The 20,906-nt window shown below is 47.3% G+C and overlaps 1 long non-coding RNA gene and 1 pseudogene across 1 annotated transcript; one reads left to right on the top strand and one right to left on the bottom strand.

Annotated features, from left to right (window-relative positions):
- Positions 1–1,261: 1,261 nt before the first annotated feature.
- On the bottom strand, positions 1,262–19,726 carry LOC141581270 (uncharacterized). Its single transcript, XR_012513837.1, has 4 exons — positions 19,646–19,726; positions 14,238–14,428; positions 11,891–12,120; positions 1,262–6,700 (listed from the first exon to the last, which is right to left on the bottom strand). It is a non-coding gene; the product is annotated as an uncharacterized LOC141581270 (long non-coding RNA).
- LOC120362793 (ATP synthase F(0) complex subunit g, mitochondrial-like) lies at positions 11,420–11,732 on the top strand (annotated as a pseudogene).
- Positions 19,727–20,906: the final 1,180 nt, after the last annotated feature.

The following is a 20,906-nucleotide window of genomic DNA, read 5'->3' as shown; positions in this document are numbered from 1 at the left end:
GTCACCAGGCTGGAGGGCAGTGATGTGATCTCTGCTCATTGCAACCTCTGCCTCCTGGGTTCAAGCAATTCTCCTGCCTCAGCCTCCTGAGTAGCTGGGATTACAGGCGCGCGCCACCACACCTGGTTCATTTTTGTATTTTTAGTGGACAGAGGGTTTCACTATGTTGGCCAGGCTGGTCTCAAACTCCTGACCTTGTGATCCGCCCACCTCGGCTTCCCAAAGTGCTGGGATTACAGGCGTGAACCACTGTGCCTGGCTGAGGCCTCTTTTATGAGGGCACTAATCCTATTCATGTGGCCTTTGCCCTCGTAACCTAATCACCTCCCAAAGACCCCTAATACCATCACCTTGGGGGTTGGAATTTCCATATATGAATTTTTTTTTTTTTTTTTTTTTTGAGACAATGTCTCTCTCTGTTGTCCAGGCTAGAGTCATGGCTCACTGCAACCTCGATCTCCTAGGCTCAAGTGATCTTCCCACCACAGCCTTCCCAGGTAGCTGGGACTTCAGGTGTGTCCCACCATGCCTAGCTGATTTTTTGTAGAGATGGGGATCTTACTATGTTAGCCAGGCTGATCTTGAATTCCCGGCCTCAGGCGATCCTCCTGCCTCAGCCTCCCAAAGTGCTGGGATTACAGGTGTGAGCCACTGCTCCTGGCCTCGGTATGTGAATTTTGGAGGGGATGCAAACATTCAGACAGTCAAACAGACCTGAATATATTTGGGGGCCGTCACTCAGCCTGCCGATAATCAGTTCATGACTGAGGGTGGTTCCAGGAGAACAGAGCCTTAGGGAAGGGCACCTGCAGCAGATTCTCTAATCATCAGGGCTTAAGAGCATCATTAACCCTGTTGCCATGGTTAAGGGGGCACCTGCCATTCGCAGTACGCAGAGGCAAAATGGTGACTTATATTGTCACCTTTGGTCACCTGTCATTTACAGAGTCAGTTCCATTCTGCACTGGTCTCCCTGTTGAGCAAGGACGGTGGCTGTTGTCAATCCAGGCTGCCCACCTGCTTGTTCTTATTCTTACTGAGTCTCCCGGAAGCTCCTCTTAAACACTCTTTGTTGTTGTTGTTGTTGAGACAGGGTCTCACTCTGTCACCCAGGCTGGAGTACAATGGCATGATCATGGCTCACTGCAGCCTCTACCTCCTGGACCCAAGCAATCCTTCTGCCTCACCCTCCTGAGTATCTGGGACCACAGATGCGTGCCACGCCCCTGGGTAGGATACCTCCGCCAATTTTTTTTTTTTTTTTTTTTTTTAGCTGGAGTCTCACTCTGTTGCCCAAGCTGGAGTGCAGTGGCACAATCTTGGCTCACTGCAACCTCCGCCCCACCAGGTTCAAGTGATTCTTCTGCCTCAGCCTCCTAAGCAGTTGGATTACATGCAGATGCCGCCATGTCTGGCTAATTTTTTGTATTTTTAGTAAAGACAGAATTTCACCATGTTTTCCAGTCTTGAACTCCTGACCTCAAGCGATCTGCCCACCTTCACCTCCCAAAGTGCTGGGATTACAGGCGTGAGCCACCATGCCCAGTCAGTTTTGACAAAATTATTATTGTTACTATGCTGCAGAGACGAGGTCTTTCTCTGTTGGCCAGGCTGGTTTTGAACTCCTGGCCTCAAGCCATCCTCCCACCTCAGCCTCCCAAAGTGCTGGGATTACAGGCGTGAGCCACCACACCTGGCCAACAAGGGGAATCTTAAGTTCAGAGCAAAGTCTCCTGGTAGCTCGCCAGCCAGATGATAGAGAGGTGCTGGGGAGTCCACCCCAGTGGGGACTCACTGTAGCAGACTAGTAATGTGGGTAAACCATGGACATGACCCCCAGACCTAAGAATCGTGGACACTGGGGAAGATGCCTTACCCACTCAACCCTTTCTCCACTAAGGACCCAAGAGGGTAGAGGGCTAACCCAGTCCCTGGGCTTCATCCTGATTCAGCCAATCAGTCTAATCTCCTGTGGTGTGATTGGTTCAGGAGTGGGCACCCAACCTAGTTCTGGCCAATGGGATGCAAGGGGAGGGGGATGTTCTGAAAAAGTGTAGGAAAAAAGAGGATCATAGATCTAAAGTTTGTAGTAAGAGTTTGTGGTTTTCCGGAACCACATGGAAGAAGGAATGAGGGAGGGCACCTACAAACTGGGTGATGACTATACCCCATGGCTTCAGAAGTGTGGACTGAAAGCCACAAAAGAAGGAAGTAAAAGATCAGATAATGCATTTCCTTTAGGAATGTCAGTCATGGGGCCAGCTGATCACAGTGAAATCTCACACTGGGAAATCGTGTGGGCTGTTGACTTGACAACGGAGCCATAGATTCACCGCCATTTTGCAGAGCTATCTGTGAAGGTGCTGAGAGGATCCTCAGCACTCTTGAGAGGATCCCAGTACTGGTCCAGGGTGAAGAAGACACAGGAATCCATCATGTGGTGAGATTCTAACTTCATCCCTAACTGGCGGTCTACATTATGTGTAGATTAACTGTTGGAAACAGATGCTCGGTGCCACAAAGAAAAATCAGCACTGAGACAAAGGATCTCTCAGCTAGGCAATTTTACTTTCTGCAGAAAGGGTGCACCTGTGCGCCATCTTGCCACAAAAGTACAGTGGACAAAGGAAAAGCAGACTTATTTATCCCTTACGCATTTGGGGTTGTCTTTACTGCTGTAGCTGATCTCCATTGGCTGGAGCCAGACCTCACAGTCTAAAACGGAACCTGACTGGCTAATAACTTAAAACCTTCTTGAGTATTTAAAGGCAATGGAAAACAGAAGGAAAAGAGGAAGTCCAAATAAGGGACAGGAAGTTGCTTTGCAACAGGACTTAGAAAAGTGATAGCTGAATATCTTGGTTAAAGCACAAGGACATAGAATGTACTATGTGCTGGTGAGCGTGTCTAACAGCTACATAGGACAGGGCTTAACAAAGAGTTATGAGCAAAAAGCAAGAAGGCTTTGAAGAAAGTGTTTAAAACAAACTATTATTTTAAAACTTATGATTATTCTTTAACAAGAAAGAAAACTTTGGAGAGGGACTTTTCTACTCCCCACATTAAGGCAGTTAAGCTCTTTTTTGATGTGTCTTTGAAAGGGGTTTTCTAATTCCTCATTCCTCGTGTTACCAAATAAAGGAGATGTTTTCCATTGCACTCTCCGGGAAGGACAGGTGCAGGAAGAAGAGCTGCCGCTTGTCTCTGTCCCTCTGCCTTCCTTGGGGTTTGGTGGTTTATTGGAACTTATTCTTGTGCTTATAAATCAGCTAGTGAGGAGCCTCCATTTTATTTTACTTTTTATTACTTATTCATTTATTTATTTTGAAATGGTGTCTTGCTCTGTCGCCCAGGCTGGGGTGCAGTGGCACAATCTCTGTTCGCTGCAACCTCTGCCTCCCAGGTTCCAGTGATTCTCCTGCCTCAGCCTCTGGAGTAGCTGGGATAACAGGCATGGGCCAATACACCTGACAAATTTATTTTTATTTTTATTTTTACTAGAGACAAGGTTTCACCATGTTGTCCAGGCTGGTCTCAGACTCCTGACCTCAGGTGAGATCCACATGCCTCAGCCTTTCACAGTGCTGGGATTACAGGCATGGGCCACGCACCTGGCCAGGGATTCTAAAAAAAAAATTAGGAGAGGCTCCTCCTGCCAGGGAGCCTCCATTGCAGACAATAAGTTCAATTCCAGGATGTTAGGAAGTCTGTTGTGGCCACCCACCTAAATCTTTACTAACAGGCTGATACGTATTTTTCAAATTTTTATAGATACATAATAAGTGTATTTATTTATGGAGTACATGAAATGTTTTGATACAGGCATGGCATGTACAACAAGCCCATCATGGAGAATGGGGCATTCATCCCTTAAGCATTTATCCTTTGTGTTACAAACAATCCAATTATACTCTTTTAATTATTTAAAAATAGACAATTAAGTTATTGTTGACTATAGATGCCCTGTTGTGTAATCAAACAGTAGGTCTTATTCATTCTTTCTATTTTTTTCCTACCCATTAACCAACCTCTCCTCCCCCACAACCTCCCACTACCCTTCCCAGCCTACAGTAACCATCCTCCGATCTATGTCTGTGAGTCCAATTGCTCTGAATTTCAGCTCCCACAGAAAGTGAGAGCATGTGAGGTTTGTCTTTCTAAACCTGGTTTATTTCACTTAACATAATGGTCTCCAGTTCCATTCATGTTGTTACGATGACAGGATCTCATCTTTTTTTTTTTTTGAGAAAGAGTCTTGCTCAATAATAATAATAATAATAAGAGAGAGAGAGAGAGAGAGAAAAGAAAGAGTCTTGCTCTTTTGCCCAGGCTGGTATGCAGTGGTGTGATCTCAGCTCACTGCAACCTCTGCCTCCTAGGTTCAAGCGATTCTTCTGCCTCAGCCTCCTGAGTAGCTGGGACTACAGGTGCATGCCACCATGCCTGGGTAAGTTTTTGTATTTTTAGTAGAGACTGAGTTTCACTGTGTTAGCCAGGATGGTCTTGATCTCCTGACCTCATGATCCACCCGCCTCAGACTCCTGAACTGCTAAGATTGCAGGTGTGATCCACCACGCCTGGCCGGGGTCTCATCATTTTTAGTGGCTGAATAGTACTCCACTGTGCATACACTAGGTTGCTTCCAAATCTTGGCTATTGTGAGCAGTGCTGCACTACACATGGGAGCGTCGATATCGCCTTAATAAATACACTGATTTCCATTGTTTGGGGTATATACCCGGCAGTGGAATTGCTGGATCATACGGTAGCTCAATTTTTAGTTTTTAGTTTTTAATTTTTGTTTGGTTTTTGAGATGGAGTCTCACTCTGTCCCTCAGGCTGGAGTGCAGTGGTGCAGTCTCGCTCACTGCACCCTCTGCCTCCTGGGTTCAAGTGATTCTCCCACCTCAGCCTCCTGAGTAGCTGGGATGACAGGTGTGTACCACCACACCTGGATAATTTTTGTATTTTTAGTAGAGACGGATTTTCCCCATGTTGGCCAGGCTGGTCTCGAACTCCTGACCTCAAGTGATCCACCTGCCTTGGCCTCCCAAAGTGCTGAGATTACAGGCATGAGCCACCACACCCAGCCCAGCTCTGTATTTCCTTTTTTTTTTTTTTTTTTTTTTTTGAGACGGAGTTTCGCTCTTGTTACCCAGGCTGGAGTGTGGAGTGCAATGGTGCCATCTCTGCTCACCGCAACCTCTGCCTCCTGGGTTCAGGCAATTCTCCTGCCTCAGCCTCCTGAGTAGCTGGGATTACAGGCACGCACCACCATGCCCAGCTAATTTTTTGTATTTTTAGTAGAGACGGGGTTTCACTTTGTTGACCAGGATGGTCTCGATCTCTTGACCTCGTGATCCACCCACCTTGGCCTCCCAAAGTGCTGGGATTACAGGCTTGAGCCACCTCGCCCGGCCCTCCTTTTCTTTCTTTCTTTTTTTTTTTTTTTTTTGAAGATGAAGTTTCACTCTTGTTGCCCAGGCGGGAATGCAATGGTGTGATCTTGGCTCACTGCAACCTCCGCCTCCCAGGTTCAAGTGATTATCCTGTCTCAGCATTCCGAGTAGTTGGGATTACAGGTGCCCACCACCACGCCCAACTAATTTTTCATATTTTCAGTAGAGACGGGGTTTCATCATGTTGGGCAGGCTGGTCTCGAACTCCTGACCTCAGGTGATCTGCCTGTCTCGGCCTCCCAGAATGCTGGGATTACAGTTGTGAGCCACTGCGCCCAGCCTGTATTTTCTTTGAAAAAGTAGTAAGTGATCTTGGTTTTCCCTTTATAGTAGTGATACAATGTTGCCTTCAAAATGAATTAAGTTTAAAAATTATTCAAACAAGACTAAATAAATGAAAGTTGAGGTAGTCTTTGAATAGGACAAAAACATCTCAGGTGGTATGTGAGCAACTGAAGTCTGGGGAACGTGGCCTTAGAGAAACCCTGCACAATTTTTTTCCCCTGGCGATGGTCCCCAGTTTGTCTGGCTTGAACATGAGACTCACTCTTCTTTCTTGGGCTTTCTTTTCATGTGCACTGAGCCTGGCACTCAGCCGACCAACAAGAGGGCTGAGGGTTGTCACCAAGCAGTGATGTCTCACAGCTGGGAGCCTTTAAAGAGTCTACACTTGCAGTGGTTTAAAATAAACAGGCTTTTAGGAAATGTCTGCTGAAGCAGCTCCTGCTTCCGGAGAAGCGCCTATGGGAGGCCAAGGTGGGAGGCTCCACTTGAGGTTAGGAGGTTTTTTTTTTTTTTTTTTTTTTTTTGAGACAGTCTTGCTCTGTTTCCCAGGCTTGAGTGAAATGTCATGATCTCAGCTCACTGTAACCTCCATCTCCCGGTTTCAAGCGATTCTCCTGCTTCAGCCTCCCGAGTAGCTGGGATTATAGGTGCCTGCCACCACACCCGGCTAATTTTTGTATTTTTAGTAGAGACAGGATTGTGCCATGTTAGTCAGGCTGGTCTCGAACTTAGTCAGTAGTTTTACTAGTGTTTTTTCAGGCCTCTCTCCCACTCCTGACCCCCTAAGCCAATATTCTCTCCAACAAGGCCTTTCCCCACCCCACGCTACAGATCTCTGGGAAGCTGAGCCCGGTGGTCTGATTGACAGGTGACTCCAAGGTGTTGCTTGTTCATCATGCTGAGACCTCTCTGGAAACTGTCACCATGTTGGTCAGACTGGATGACAGAGCGAGACCCTGTCTCAAAACAAAAAAACAAAATTAGCTGAGCCCAGCACGGAACTCCATGACACTTCAAACAGGTTTGTTGTTGTTAGATCTTAGGGTCTCGCTCTGTCACCCAGGCTGGGGTGCAGTGGTGCAATCAGGACTCACTGTAATCTCAAACTCCTGGGCTCAAGCAATCTTCCCACCTGGGCCTCCCAAATTGTTGGGATTACAGGCATGCACCATTGTACCTGGCCTGTAAACGGTTTAAAATTTTTCAGGAGTGCAACTAGTGGGTAGAACCAGGGCCGTGTTTTCACTGTTCAGCATTTGGTGCCTGAGTCACAAAGCCAGTGTGCCTGTGTCTGTCTTCATTTGTGGGTGTCCAGCTGACATTGACAAAGCTTCTGCCCCTGGCACACCCCTAACCCTTTATTATGTGTTATAGCTTAGTTAAGTCTGAGCCTTTTGAACATTTTACTATAAATTACTTTCCTCTTATTCTTTCTTTATCACAATAAGGACATTATCTTGATTTAAAAAAATATTTTTTGTATGTGGGTGGGTTATATTGTCCATAAACTTCATTTCAGGGTGGTCAAGGGAGCATACAAAATATTTATTATAACATTAATCTATGCTAAAAATCTAAACAGCAGTTACCCCTGAGGGCAGGGGGTGGGCGGTAAGAGGGCTGACTGCAAAAGGGCACAAAGGAATGTTCGGGATGGAAATGTTCTCTGCCTTGATTGAGGTGGTGTGCAATTGTCAAAACTCATCCAACTGCACACTTAAAGTGGGCGCGTTTTACTGTAATTGTAATGTAAATTATACCTCACTCGAGTGGAATAAAACAAATTTTTAAATATCTGCATAGAAACTTTAAACACAGAGTTGACCAGGCGCAGTGGCTCAGGCTTGTAATCCCAGCACTTTGGGAGGCCGAGGCAGGTGAATTACCTGAGGTCAGGAGTTCAAGACAGTCTGGCCAACATGGTGAAACCCCGTCTCTACTAAGGATACAAAATTAGCTGGGTGTGGTGGTGGGCACCTGTAAGCCCAGCTACTTGGGAAGCTGAGACATGAGAATTGCTTGAACCCAGGAGGTAGAGGTTGCAGTGAGCCAAGACTTCGCCGCTGCACTCCAGCCTGGGCAACAGAGCAAGGCCCTGTCTCAAAAAACCCAAACCAAACAAACAAAAACGTAGACTTGTTCTAGAAAGCAGATAGGTGGGGATCTGATAAGGCCTTGACATTGACTGAATTGGATTTAGACTCGCATTTAAAAACAAAAGCAAAAAAACAGAAGAGACTGGAGGCTGGCACTGCCCACATTGTGAATCTTGCACAAGTTATATAAAACTTTTTAATTTTTGAGACAGAGTCTCACTCTGTCACCCAGGCTGGAGTGCAGTGGCACGATCTCAGCTCACTGCAACCTCCGCCTCCTGGGTTCAAGCAATTCTCCCACTCAGCCTCCTGAGTACCTGGGATTTCAGGTGCATGCCACCACCCCCAGGTAACTTTTTTTGTATTTTTAGTAGAGACAGGGTTTCACCATGTTGGTCAGGCTGGTCCTGAACTCCTGACCTCAAGTGATCCATCTGCCTCAGCCTCCCAAAGTACTGGGATTACAGGGGTGCAACTGGTCAAGTTATATAAACTTTAAATTACATAATAGATATACGTATACGCATGTGTGCTAGATTGTGATGTAAGTACATTTCTTATTTTGAATTGTAGTCAGAAACTTTGAAAAAACTCTAAAATGGTATTCGCCAGACTTTCAAACAGAGATCTCTTACTGCTTTTGCAGCAATGTCGGAGATGTGATTAGATCATCATGATTTTATCCTAGAAGCTTGACAGTCAGAAGCTTGTGTTTGAAAGAGGATTAAATGTGGTAGAGTGAGTTCTAATAACAGAAACCACAGGGACAGGGAATCAAAAGAGTGTTGGGGTGAGAACTGAATGCTCATCGTTCATAATGATGTCTAAATTTGATCAATGTAGAATTAACACGAACAAAACTGGAAAAATACTTCCAAATTGCACCACATGCAAAGGGCTAATTTTAAGAGATTTCCCACAAATGAATAAGAAAAGGAACAATCTCATCTAGGGAAAAAAAATCTCTTGAACTCGAGAGGTGGAGGTTGCGGTAAGCTGAGATTGCCCCATTGGACTCCAGCCTATGCAACAAGAGCAAAACTCCTACTCAAAAGAAAGAAGGAAAAAGAAACAGAGAGAAAAAGAAAACAGAATTTTAGAAACCAGACTTCTCGTCCTGGCATGGTGGCTCACACCTGTAATCCCAGCACTTTGGGAGGCTGAGACAGGAGGATCACATGAGGTCAGAAGTTCGAGACCAGCCTGGCCAACATGGTGAAACCCCGTCTCTACCAAAAAAACACACAGATTAGCCAGGTGTGGCAGCACACGCCTGTAGTCCCAACTACTCAGGAGGCTGAGGCAGGAGAATCACTTGAACCCAGGAGGCGGAGGTTGCAGTGAGCTGAGATCATGACACTGTACTCCAGCCTGGGCGACAAGAGTGAAACTCCATCTCAAAAAAAAAGACAAAAACAAGCAGGCGCTGGGAGATGACACAGGACTTGAGGCCTGAAACTCAGGACGAGATGGCAGAGGGATGAACTAGAGACAGTGGGGCCTGGTGGTGAAGGCCAAGGAGGCACAAGGGAATGAATCTCAGCTTACTTTTTTTTTTTTTTTTTTTTTTTTTTTGAAACAGAGTCGTGTTCTGTCGCCCAGGCTGGAGTGCAGTGATGCCCTCAGGTTCGAGTGATTCTCTTGCCTCAGCCTCCCGAGTGTCTAAGAACACAAGTGTCCCCCACCGCGTCCGACTAATTTTTGTATATTTAATAGAGACAGAGTTTCACCATATTGGCCAGGCTGGTCTTAAACTCCTGACCTCAGATGAGCCACCCGCCTCAGTCTCCCAAAGTACTAGGATTACAGGCATGAGCCACCGCACCTGGCTCAGCTCTTCTTACTGACAGTGGGACGTCAGCTAAGTGAGCTCACTTCTCTGAACCTCAGGTTCCTCTTCTGTAATAGCAAATGGGAGTATGCAAAGCAGTGAGGAATCCATGCTATCACACATGGCTCACAGTGAGTCTCCAGCGAACTGGCTGTGGCTGTGATTACGAGGTGAAGCCTTGGGTGTCCTGGGTCTGTCACAGGAAGCCACCCCATTGGAGAGGGTGAGTCACTCTTCCTTCCTGCTGTAATTTAAAGCAGGGTGGCATCTCTCGGGAGGTGAGCTGTGACCCGGGCATGCTGTCACCTCTGGTGGCTCACAGGTCCCCTGACATGTGACATCATACACAGTCAGAATGAAATCATGGAGCTCAAAGTTTGGGATCAAAGGAAATGTTTCTGGAGGGAGATGGAGGTTGTAGTGAGCCAAGATTGTGCCATTGCACTCCAGCTTGGGTGAAAGAAAGAGAGAGAGAGAAGAAAGAAAGAAGAAAGAAAGAAAGAAAGAGAAAGAAATAAAAAAAGAAAAAAGAAAGAAAGAGAGAGAAAGGAAGGAAGGGAGAGAGAAAGAAAAAGAGAGAGAAAGGAAGGAAGGAAGAAACAGAGAAGAAGGAAAGAAGGGAGGGAGGGAGGGAGGGAGAGCAGGCCCCACAAGCAGGGTTTGGCCTAGGTAACGGGGCAGAGATGTGGTTGGAGACTCTCCCGGGACTCGCTGCTCTGGGTGTGCTTGCTTATTCCAGGACTGGCTACTTAGTCCCTCCACAGGTTCATTCACAGGGGCCAGGAAAAAAAGGCTTGCTCATTTTACCATCAGTGGAATTTAATGGAAAGAAGCGAATCTCTGGAGTTGATCTTACTACGTGTCAAAGGGTTTGGAGAACATTGATTAAGGAAGCATTTTCCTGATTGATGAAAAAATAACTCAGTTATGGTCATCTACCCTGGTAGGTGATACAGTGCGTTATGTAGCATGCGGTGTGTCATGTAGTACTTAATAAAAATATAATGCGCCGGGCGCGGTGGCTCAAGCCTGTAATCCCAGCACTTTGGGAGGCCGAGGCGGGTGGATCATGAGGTCAAGAGATCGAGACCATCCTGGTCAACATTGTGAAACCCCGTCTCTACTAAAAATACCAAAAATTAGCTGGGCATGGTGGCGTGTGCCTGTGATCCCAGCTACTCAGGAGGCTGAGGCAGGAGAATTGCCTGAACCCAGGAGGCGGAGGTTGCGGTGAGCCGAGATCGTGCCATTGCACTCCAGCCTGGGTAACAAGAGCGAAACTCCATCTCAAAAAAAAAAAAAAAAATACATATATATATATATATATATATATATATATATATATATATATAAATAATGCACGGTGGCTCAAGCCTGTAATCCCAGCACTTTGGGAGGCCGAGGCAGGCGGATCACAAGGTCAAAAGATTGAGACCAGCCTGACCAACATGGTGAAACCCCGTCTCTACTAAAAATACAAAAATTAGCTGGGCGTGGTGGCGCATGCCTGTAATCCCAGCTACTCGGGAGGCTGAGGCAGGAGAATTGCTTGAACCCGGGAGGCAGAGGTTGCAGTGAGCCAAGATTGTGCCACTGCACTCCAGCTTGGCATCTGGGGACAGAGTGAGACTGTCTCAAAAAAAAAAAAAAAATATATATATATATATATATATATATATATAATGAAGAAGAAAGCAAGCAAGCATTCAGCTGGTCGTTTGGGGTGATGGACTCTCCATCCCAGAACCATGGCCCAATTCATCCGTAACCTTGTGGAGAAGACCCTGGCGCTGGTGAACGCCGCTGTAACTTATTCAAAGCCTCAGTTGGCCACATTTCGGTACTATGCCAAGGTTGAGCTGATTCCTCCCACCCCTGCCGAGATCCCTAGAGCTATTCAGACCTGAAAAAAAAATAGTCAAGAGTGCTCAGACTGGTAGCTTCAAACAACTCACCGTTGAGGGGGCTGCACTGAATGGCTTGGTGGCCACTGACGTGCTGATGTGTTTTTATGTCAGAGAGATCACAGGCAAGCATGGCATCACTGGGTGTAACGTCTGAAGACCAATCTTTAACATCTGGTTATATTTGATTTATTATTTGAGTGTTGTTGGATCATGTGTGATCAGACTGCTATCTGAATAAAATAAGGTTTGTCAAAAAAAAAAAAAAAAAAAAAAAAAAAGGAAAGAAAGAAAAGAAAATGCTTCTACGCTCACCTCCTCCTCCCAATCTCAAATTGTAGGATGCAGCACTTAGTTGGGCAGCAAGAATGAGTATAGGCTCCAGTAGTCATTAGGATTCATCCATGTATTTGATTGTTGAATAAATCCTCACTGAAAACCTGCATGTGCCAGACAGCCAACATCCCTGCCTTCCTGGAGCTGTTAGAAAGCCAGGGCTGACAGCTCCAGGGGGGTGCTAGACTGTTAACACAATAAACGAGGGGCTGTAATAAACAAGTAAATATTACAGTGTTAGAAGGTGATGAATGCCACGAACAAATATTAGCCAGGGTAAGCTTAGGGCAGGGGTCAGCAACCTCAGCCCGGGGGCCAAATCCAGTCTGTGGTTTGTTTTTGTACAGCCTGCAACCTAAGAATGGTTTTTATTTTTATTTTTATTTTTATTTTTTTTGAGACGAAGTCTGTCTCTGTCACCCAGGCTGGAGTACAGTGGCACGATCTCAGCTCACTGCAACCTCTGTCTCCCAGGTTCAAGCGATTCTCTTAATAGCTGGGATTACAGGCACCTGCCACCGTCTATTTTTTGTATTTTTAGTAGAGACGGGGTTTCACCATATTGGCCAGGCTGGTCTCAAACTCCTGACCTCAAGTGATCTGCCTGCCTTGGCCTCCCAAAGTGCTGGGATCGCAGACATGAGCCACCATGCCTGGTCTGGTTTTTACTTTAAAGAAGTTTTTTTTTTTTTCTTTTGAGACAGGGTCTCACCTCTGTCACCAGGCTGGAGTGCAGTGGTGTGATCACGGCTCACTGTAGCCTCAACCTTCCAGGCTCAGATAATCCTCCCACCTCAGCCTCCCAGGTAGCTGGAACTGCACACATGCACCACCATGCCCTGCTAATTTTAGTATTTTTTTTTTTTTAAGAGCTGGGGTCTTGCTGTGTTGCCCTGGCTGGTCTCAAACTTCTGGACTCAAGTGATCCTTTTGCCTCGACTTTCTAGAGCACTGGAATTACAGGCCTAAGCAACCATGCTTGGTTGGTTTTTACATTTTTTTAATGGTTGGAAAACAAAACCAAAAACAAAGTAATATTTTCTGGTATATGAAAATTATATGAATTTCGGCCTGGCAAGGTGGCTCACACCTATAATCCCAGCACTTTGGGAGGCCAAGGCAGGCAGATCACCTGAGGTCAGGAGTTCGAGACCAGCGTGGCCAACATGGGGAACCTCATCTCCACTAAAAATGCAAAAATTGGCCGGTCGCGGTGGCTCACGCCTGCAATCCCAGCCCTTTGGGAGGCCAAGGCGGGTGGATCACGAGGTCAAGAGATGGAGACCATCCTGGTCAACAAGGTGAAACCCTGTCTCTACTAAAAATACAAAAAATTAGCTGGGCATGGTGGCGTGTGCCTGTAATTCCAGCTACCCAGGAGGCTGAGGCAGGAGAATTGCCTGAACCCAGGAGGCGGAGGTTGTGGTGAGCCAAGATCACCCCATTGCACTCCAGCCTGGGTAACAAGAGTGAAACTCCGTCTCAAAAAAAAAAAAAAAAAAAAAGCAAAAAAAAAGCAAAAATTATCCTGATATGGTGGTGGGTGCCTGTAATTCCAGCTACTCGGGAGGCTGAGGCAGGAGAACTGCTTGAACCTGGGAAGTGGAGGTTGCAGTGAGCAGAGACTGTACCATTGCACTCCACCCTGGGCGACAGAGCAAGACTCCATCTCAAAAAACAAAACAAAGAACAGCGTGGAAGCTTCGTGCCTGAACCAGCCACAAGTAAGGGCACGTAGTGAAAGATAAGGACAGTGAGGTGATGGGCGGGTCACGTGGGGTCTCAGGGGCCACCGGGAGGTCTCTGGCTTTCCCCTGAGTGACAGAATCAGGAGGGCTCTGAGCAGAGGAGAGATGTGATCTGACTCAGGTGTTCAGAGGACCCCTCTGGTTGTCTCAGTGGCTGTCAGACAGAGTACAGGGGGTGGCTCCAAAGCCCTTCCAAAGCCCTGGCTTTTCTCCATGAATGCCGTCTCTCAGATTGGGTGAAGTAAGCCACACAATGGAATATTATGAGCCAGTAGCAAAGAATGTTTAGAAGAGTCCAGTAAAAATAACATCAGACTGTGGTATGATTGTGATTCAACCCAATTCCTGTGTATAAGAAAAAATGCTGCAAGCCTTCTCAATGGCCACTGAGTGACTGAATGAAATCTTTTGTAAATAATTGCAGCCATTATACGTGCAGCTCTTTCTCGGTGCCCCACCCCAGGCTACACGTTTTACATGCTGTATCTTTCCGAGCACTTGCAAGGTAGGCACTGTATATCAGTTTTAGATATAGGTCACCGAGGCTCACACAAGGGCAGACACTCAGCCAAGCTTACCCAGTCGCAAAGTGGCAGAACCAGAATTCAAAACCCTGGTTTGTGGCCACGTGCAGTGGCTCACACCTGTAATCCCAGCACTTTGGGAGGCCGAGGTGGGAGGATTGCTTGAGGCCAGGAGATCGAGGTCACAGTGAAGCTATGATTGCACCAATGCACTCCATCCTGGGTGACAGAATGAGACCCTGTCTCTGAAAACAAACAAAAACCCAGGCTTGTTAGTTCCTTGAATAAACCTCCCTGACTCTTTCTAGGTTTTCATTAATGAGATGCTAATATTTTCTTTTTTAGTTTTTTGGGGGTTTTTTTTTGAGACAGAGTCTTACTCCGTTGCCCAGGCTAGAGTGTAATGGCGTGATCTCAGCTCACTGCAACCTTTGCCTCCAAGGTTCAAGTGATTCTCTTGCCTCAGCCTCCTGAGCAGCTGGGATTACAGGCACACACCACCATGCCCGGCTAATTTTTGTATTCTTAGTAGATATGGGATTCCACTATGTTAGCCAGTCTCGAACTCCTGACCTCATGATCTACCCACCTCAGCCTCCCAAAGTGCTGGGATTACAGGCATGAGCCACCAAGCCCAGCTAATGATGCTACTATATTCATAATGGAGAAATACTTATTAAAAAAGAAGTCTCCTTAAGAAAGTAGACTCAGGCCAGGCATGGTGGCTCACACCTGTAATCCCAGCACTTTGGGAGGCCGAGGTGGGCGGATCACGAGGTCAAGAGATCAAGACCATCCTGGCCAACATGGTGAAACCCCATCTCTACTAAAAATACAGAAATTAGCTGGGTGTGGTGGTGTGCGGCTGTAGTCATAGTTACTTGGAAGGCTGAGGCAGGAGAATTGCTTGAACCCGGGAGGTAGAGGTTGCAGTGAGCCGAGATCGCGTCACTACACTCCAGCCTGGTGCCTGGCGACAGAGCAAGACTCTGTCACAAAAAAAAAAAAAAAAAAAAAAAAAAAAAGAAAGAAAGAAAAGAAAAAAGAAAAAGAAAGCAGATTTATTTATTTTTATTTTATTAGCCATGTGCATTGCTTTGATAAAATTTAAAACCCTACCTCACGCTGCACATAAAAATCAGTTCTAGATAGATTGCCAACCTAAGGGTAACTCAAATGAGAAAGCTGTTGAAAAATAACAGAAGAGTCCAGGTGCAGTGGCTCACTCCTACAATGCCAACAATTTGGGAGGTCAAAGTGGGAGGATCATTTGAGTCCAGGAGGCTGAGGCAGGTGTATCACCTGAGGTCAGGGGTTCAAGACCAGCCTGACCAACATGGTGAAACCCTATCTCTACTGAAAAGGCAAAAATTAGCTGGGTGTAGTGGTGTGTGTCTGCAATCCCAACTACTCAAGAGGCTGAGGCAGGAGAATTGTTGGAACATGGGAGGCAGAGATCATGCCATTGTACTGTAGCCTGGGCAACAGAGTGAGACTGTCTAAATAAATAAATAGAGATCGAAATAAACAAAATTAGCCAGGTGTGGTGGTTGTACATGCCTGTGGTTCCAGCTACTGGGAGGCTGAGGTGGGATAATTGCTTGAGCCAGGGAGGTAGAGGCTGCAGTGAGCTCTGATGATGCCACTCCATTACAGCCTAGGTGACAGAGCCAGACCCTAGCTCTAAATAAAATAAAATAAAATAAAATAAACCAATAAAAATGGACAACCCAATAGAAAACCAGGCAAGACACTTGAACAAGCACATCACTAAAAGGATATCCAAAAGGCTGATATGCAAATGAAGAGATGTTCAATTTCATTACTCAGCAGGGAAATGCAAATTAAAACTACAATGAGCTACCACTACACACCCACCCGAATGACTAAAAATAAAGCACCTGACAATGCTTTATTGGTGCCAAGTGTTGGCAGGGATGTGGAACAATGGAAATGTTCTAACATGGCTGGTGGGAGGAGAAGAAATTATTACAATCACTTTGGAAACCTCTTTGGCTGTATCTACCAAAGATAAAGATATATACACTTTATGACCCAGCCTTTTCTCTTTTTTTTTTTTTTTTTTTTTTTTTTTTTTTTGCACAATCTTGGCTCACTGCAATCTCTGCCTCCCTGGTTCAAGCAATTCTCCTGCCTCAGCCTCCCGAGTGACTGAGATTATGGGCGTGCACCACCATGTTCCAATAATTTTGTATGTTTAGTAGAGACGGGATTTTTCCATGTTGGTCAGGCTGGTCTCGAACTCCTTACCTCAGATGATCCATCCACTTCGGCCTCCCAAAGTGCTGCGATTACAGGTATGAGCCACCATGGCTGGCGTCAGCCATCTTACACTCTTGGCTTATACCCAACAGAAATGTGTACGTATGTTTAACAAAATAAGTACTAGAATGTTGAACGCAGCACTATTTGCAAAAGAAAAAAAAAAAAAGGAAGTAACTCAAATTTCCATTGACAACTGGTTTTCATAGATAAACCAACTAATAAATTGATAAATAAACTAGTGGTGGCCAGGCATGGTGGCTCATGCTGTAATTTCAACACTTTGGGAAGAGGAGGCAGGCAGATCACCTGAGGTCAGGAGTTCAAAACCAGCCTGGCCAACATGGAGAAACCCCGTCTCTACTAAAAATACAAAATTATTTGGGCATGGTGGCACATGCCTGTAATCCCAGCTACTCAGGAGGCTCAGGCGGGAGACTCACTTGAATCTGGGAGGTGGAGGTTGCAGTGAGCCAAGATTGTGCCATTGCACTCCAAACTGGGCAACAAGAACAAAACTGTCACAAAAATGAAACAAAACACAAAACAAAAAACCAACATTGATACATAAATGGGGGTGTATTCACATAATGGAGTGCTCCTTGGCAATGAGAAAGAAAATGGGTTCCAATTATACGCCCGACTCAGAGAAATTTCCCAATCATAAAGTGGAGTGAAAGAGTTCATCCTGTATACTTCTATTTACACCATGTGCAAAAATAGGCAAAATGAAACCACTGTGTATAGGGAGGCATACTTAGGTAGGGAAACCAAAGTCAGGTAAAAGTTAAGCTGATTCCTTCACCAAAAGGAGAAAGCTGTGCTGGAGAGGAAGCAGGTGGGGGCTTGGGGGAAGCTGTTAAGATTATTTTTCTTTCACCTGGTGGGTGGTTACACAGGTGTATTCTCTTTGTCATATTCGTTCAGTGGGACATTTATGTCTATGTACCGTTCTGCATGTATGTCACGTTTCATCATTTAAAAGGTTTAAATCTGCTGGGCGCAGCGGCTCGCTCCTGTAATTCCAGCACTTTGGGAGGCCAAGGTTAGCAGATCACTTGAGGTCAGGAGTTCGAAACCAGCCTGGCCAACACAGTAAAACCCTGTCTCTACTGAAAATATAAAAATTAGCCAGCTGTGGTGGCACACGCTTATAATCCCAGCTACTCAGGAGGCTGAGGCATGAGAATCGCTTGAGCTTGGGAGCTAGAGGTTGCAGTGAGCCGAGATCTCACTGCTGCACTCCAGCTTGGGCGTTAGAGTAAAATGACTTAGAAAACTAGGCTTATTATAACCATGTCTTGCAAACTGGGCAGACTAGATGTCTTGGGTATGATAATAAATAGAAGATTGTATGGGGGCACTTGCTTTGTGCTAGACACTGTTTGAAGGGGTTTCCATCTATGTATTATTTAATCCTTGCAACAACCCTATAAGGCACTACTATTGTTCCCATTTCTCAGATGGGGAAACTGAGGCACCGTGTGGTTAGATCACTTGTCTAAGCTAGTCAATGCTGGAGAGAGATTTATGAACAGGCTATCTAGCCCCAGAGTCGATGCTCTGTTTCGCACCAGAAGCTTACACCTGAGCTATCCGCCCTCACCCGCCTGTCAGGGTCCAACCAGATGGAATTCCAGTGGGCCTTTTTCACCTGGGCTGGTAGTTGGGCATTCAAGAGCTACATGAACTTCGATAGGGGAAATATTTTTTTACCTCTCCTTTTACTACGCTCTAATCTAGCAGTTCTCAAAATGTGGTCTGGGGACACCTATGGATCTCCAAGACCTTTTTCAGGAGGTTAGTGAGGTCAAAACTATTTTTTTTTTTTTTTTTTTTGAGACGGAGTTTCGCTCTTGTTACCCAGGCTGGAGTGCAATGGCGCGATCTCGGCTCACCGCAACCTCCACCTCCTGGGTTCAGGCAATTCTCCTGCCTCAGCCTCCTGAGTAGCTGGGATTACAGGCACACGCCACCATGCCCAGCTAATTTTTTTTGTATTTTTAGTAGAGACGGGGTTTCACCAAGTTGACCAGGATGGTCTCGATCTCTTGACCTCGTGATCCACCCGCCTCGGCCTCCCAAAGTGCTGGGATTACAGGTGTGAGCCACCGCGCCTGGCCCAAAACTATTTTTATAATTACAGTAAGATGTTTGTCCTTTTCATTCTACAGAGACTACCTTATCCATGATAATGTCATCACTCTGACGGCTAACAGAAATATATGCACGTATATTCGTGTGTTTTTTAAAATCTGTTTTCAGCCAGGTGTGGTTGTTCATGCCTGTCGTCCCAGCTACTTGGGAGGCTGAGGCTCCAAAATCACTTGAACCTGGGAGGCAGAGGTTGCAGAGCACTTCGGCCTGGGCAACAGAGCGAGACTCTGTCTCAAAACACACACACACACACACACACACACACACACGCACACACAGACACACACAGTCTCAGTAGCACTGCTTTCCTTTGTAATCCTGTACATTTATTTTATGCATGTATCAACATGATCCTGAGAAGGGCTTAACCAGTTTGCCAGAGGCACCTTCATCACGTAAAAGGTTAGGAACCTCCCATTCTGAAGAGCTAAGGATAAGGGGAGGTTGTCACTGGTGGCCACAGGAGTGGCGGGTACTCAAGTTTGGCTAATAGAGCTGCTTTTGTTATATTTTAGGCGGTAATGGAGACTCTGGATGTGGGAAGAAAAAAAAAAAAAAACAGTGCAAAAGACTCATTTTGAACTTCCCACACGCCTGGTGCCAATTTCTGAAATTAGTGTCCACAACCAGTAGAAATCCATATATTCTGAATTTACAAAGCCACGTGGTGGCGGGTCAATCAGGATACGACGACGGGGAAACTGGAAATCCGGACCCCCCAGACTTTTCCTGCTGCTTCTTTTGTGGCAAGCCCTCCCCACATTCAAACAGCTTGCAACGGTTTACAGGGAAGAAACCGACCTTGCTCCCTAGACGTCGGCTTCTGGACTTCATGCATTAATAACGACGAAAAGAACAGCTGATTCTTACCCAGCCCTTACTCTGGGCCGAGCCCTGTTATCAGCATGAAGTTTCAGACATCAACTGGCTTACTCCTCACAGCAGCCCATGGGGTATAGACGATCATCACCTCCTTTTTACAGGTGAAAACACCCGAGGTCCTGAGAGGTTGAGTAACTCACCCGGGTCGCACAGCTCAGAAAGCCCACAGCAATTCCGGGGTTCCGGTTTTGTTTTCAGGATGCCGCGGGCTTCTGAGGAGGAGTCACTGGGCTCAGCATGGAGAAGGTGGCAGCCGGAAAGAACTTAGAGGAAGATGCAGACAGGCTGGAAAGGTTGGGGATCCCCCGGTACTTGCACATCTGGGTACCTGGGTGGGGATCCGGCAGGGCCAGGGTAGGGGCCGGTGTCCGTGCCCTGGGAGGGTCCCCAGCTGATGAGTGGGCGCCTGGGGGGCGAGCGCAGGCTGACCTGCCCAGGCGCTCACCTGGTGGCCGGCTTGGAGGTGGCGGCGGCGGCGTACCAAGCCTTCCTGGGTCCCCCTTCCCGCGCCACGCCCGGGGGGGGGGCGGGTAGGCGGGTGGGCGTGGGGCGCCCGGGACCGGCCGGACCTGTGGGACCCGGGGCCCTGGCTGTCTGGGGAGCCCGTCACCCCGAGGCGACCGGCTCTTCCGGGCTGGAACAGCCGTAGGCGGCAGGCGGCCTCGGCACCCGCGAACTCATAAATACCGCGGTGGCGCGGGTGGCGGGAGATGCGCATGCGGGCAGCCCGCGCCCCCGAGGGTGAGCCGGGGTCTGGGAGGGCAACCCCGCTCCCGGATGGTCCCGACCTGGCTCCAGCCTGGCAGCTGGAGACCGAGCTGGAGCTGGGGTCGGGGGAAGCGCTGGGGGTCGGGGGTGGGTACAGGTCGGGGAAGGGCTGGGTGGCTAGGGGTGGGCAGAGAGGCTGCGGCCTCTCTGGCCAGGATGGACTCTAAGGGATCTGGGGGTGGCTTGGGAGGATTGCGATCATTAGGAGCAAAATGGAAGGCTAAGGATGGAGTAGAGCCGCCAGGTCCCGGGACGGCGGGGATGGGGGTGGGGCGGGGGGTGCAGGCCGGAATGCTTGGAATCTGGGGAGTGGGTAGGAGAACTGGGGCTTCTGACAGCAGGATGGAAAGCTGGGGGTGGGGCTGCCGAATGCAACCTCCTCCACAGCGTCCACCCCACTCCCAGACCCCCAGCACTGACAGTGAGCTCTGGTTGGGAGCAAGGCTCCAGAATCAGGCCCTCCTGGGTTCAAATTCTGGCTCCAGTGCATGCTAGCTGTGCAGCTGAATCACGCAGTTGCTCAGTTTCCTCATCTGTGATACGGGGATAATGAATGCTCACGGCCACCACCTCATAGCAATGTCGTGAGGCTCCCATGAGTTAATCTATGTCAAGCACTTGGCACACCGGCAG

This window comes from Saimiri boliviensis, chromosome 14 (assembly GCF_048565385.1).
Source record: "Saimiri boliviensis isolate mSaiBol1 chromosome 14, mSaiBol1.pri, whole genome shotgun sequence".
Taxonomy (NCBI): domain Eukaryota; kingdom Metazoa; phylum Chordata; class Mammalia; order Primates; family Cebidae; genus Saimiri; species Saimiri boliviensis.
The sequence above is the reverse complement of the archived record's forward strand: the minus strand, read 5'-3'. Positions and strand labels throughout refer to the sequence as shown.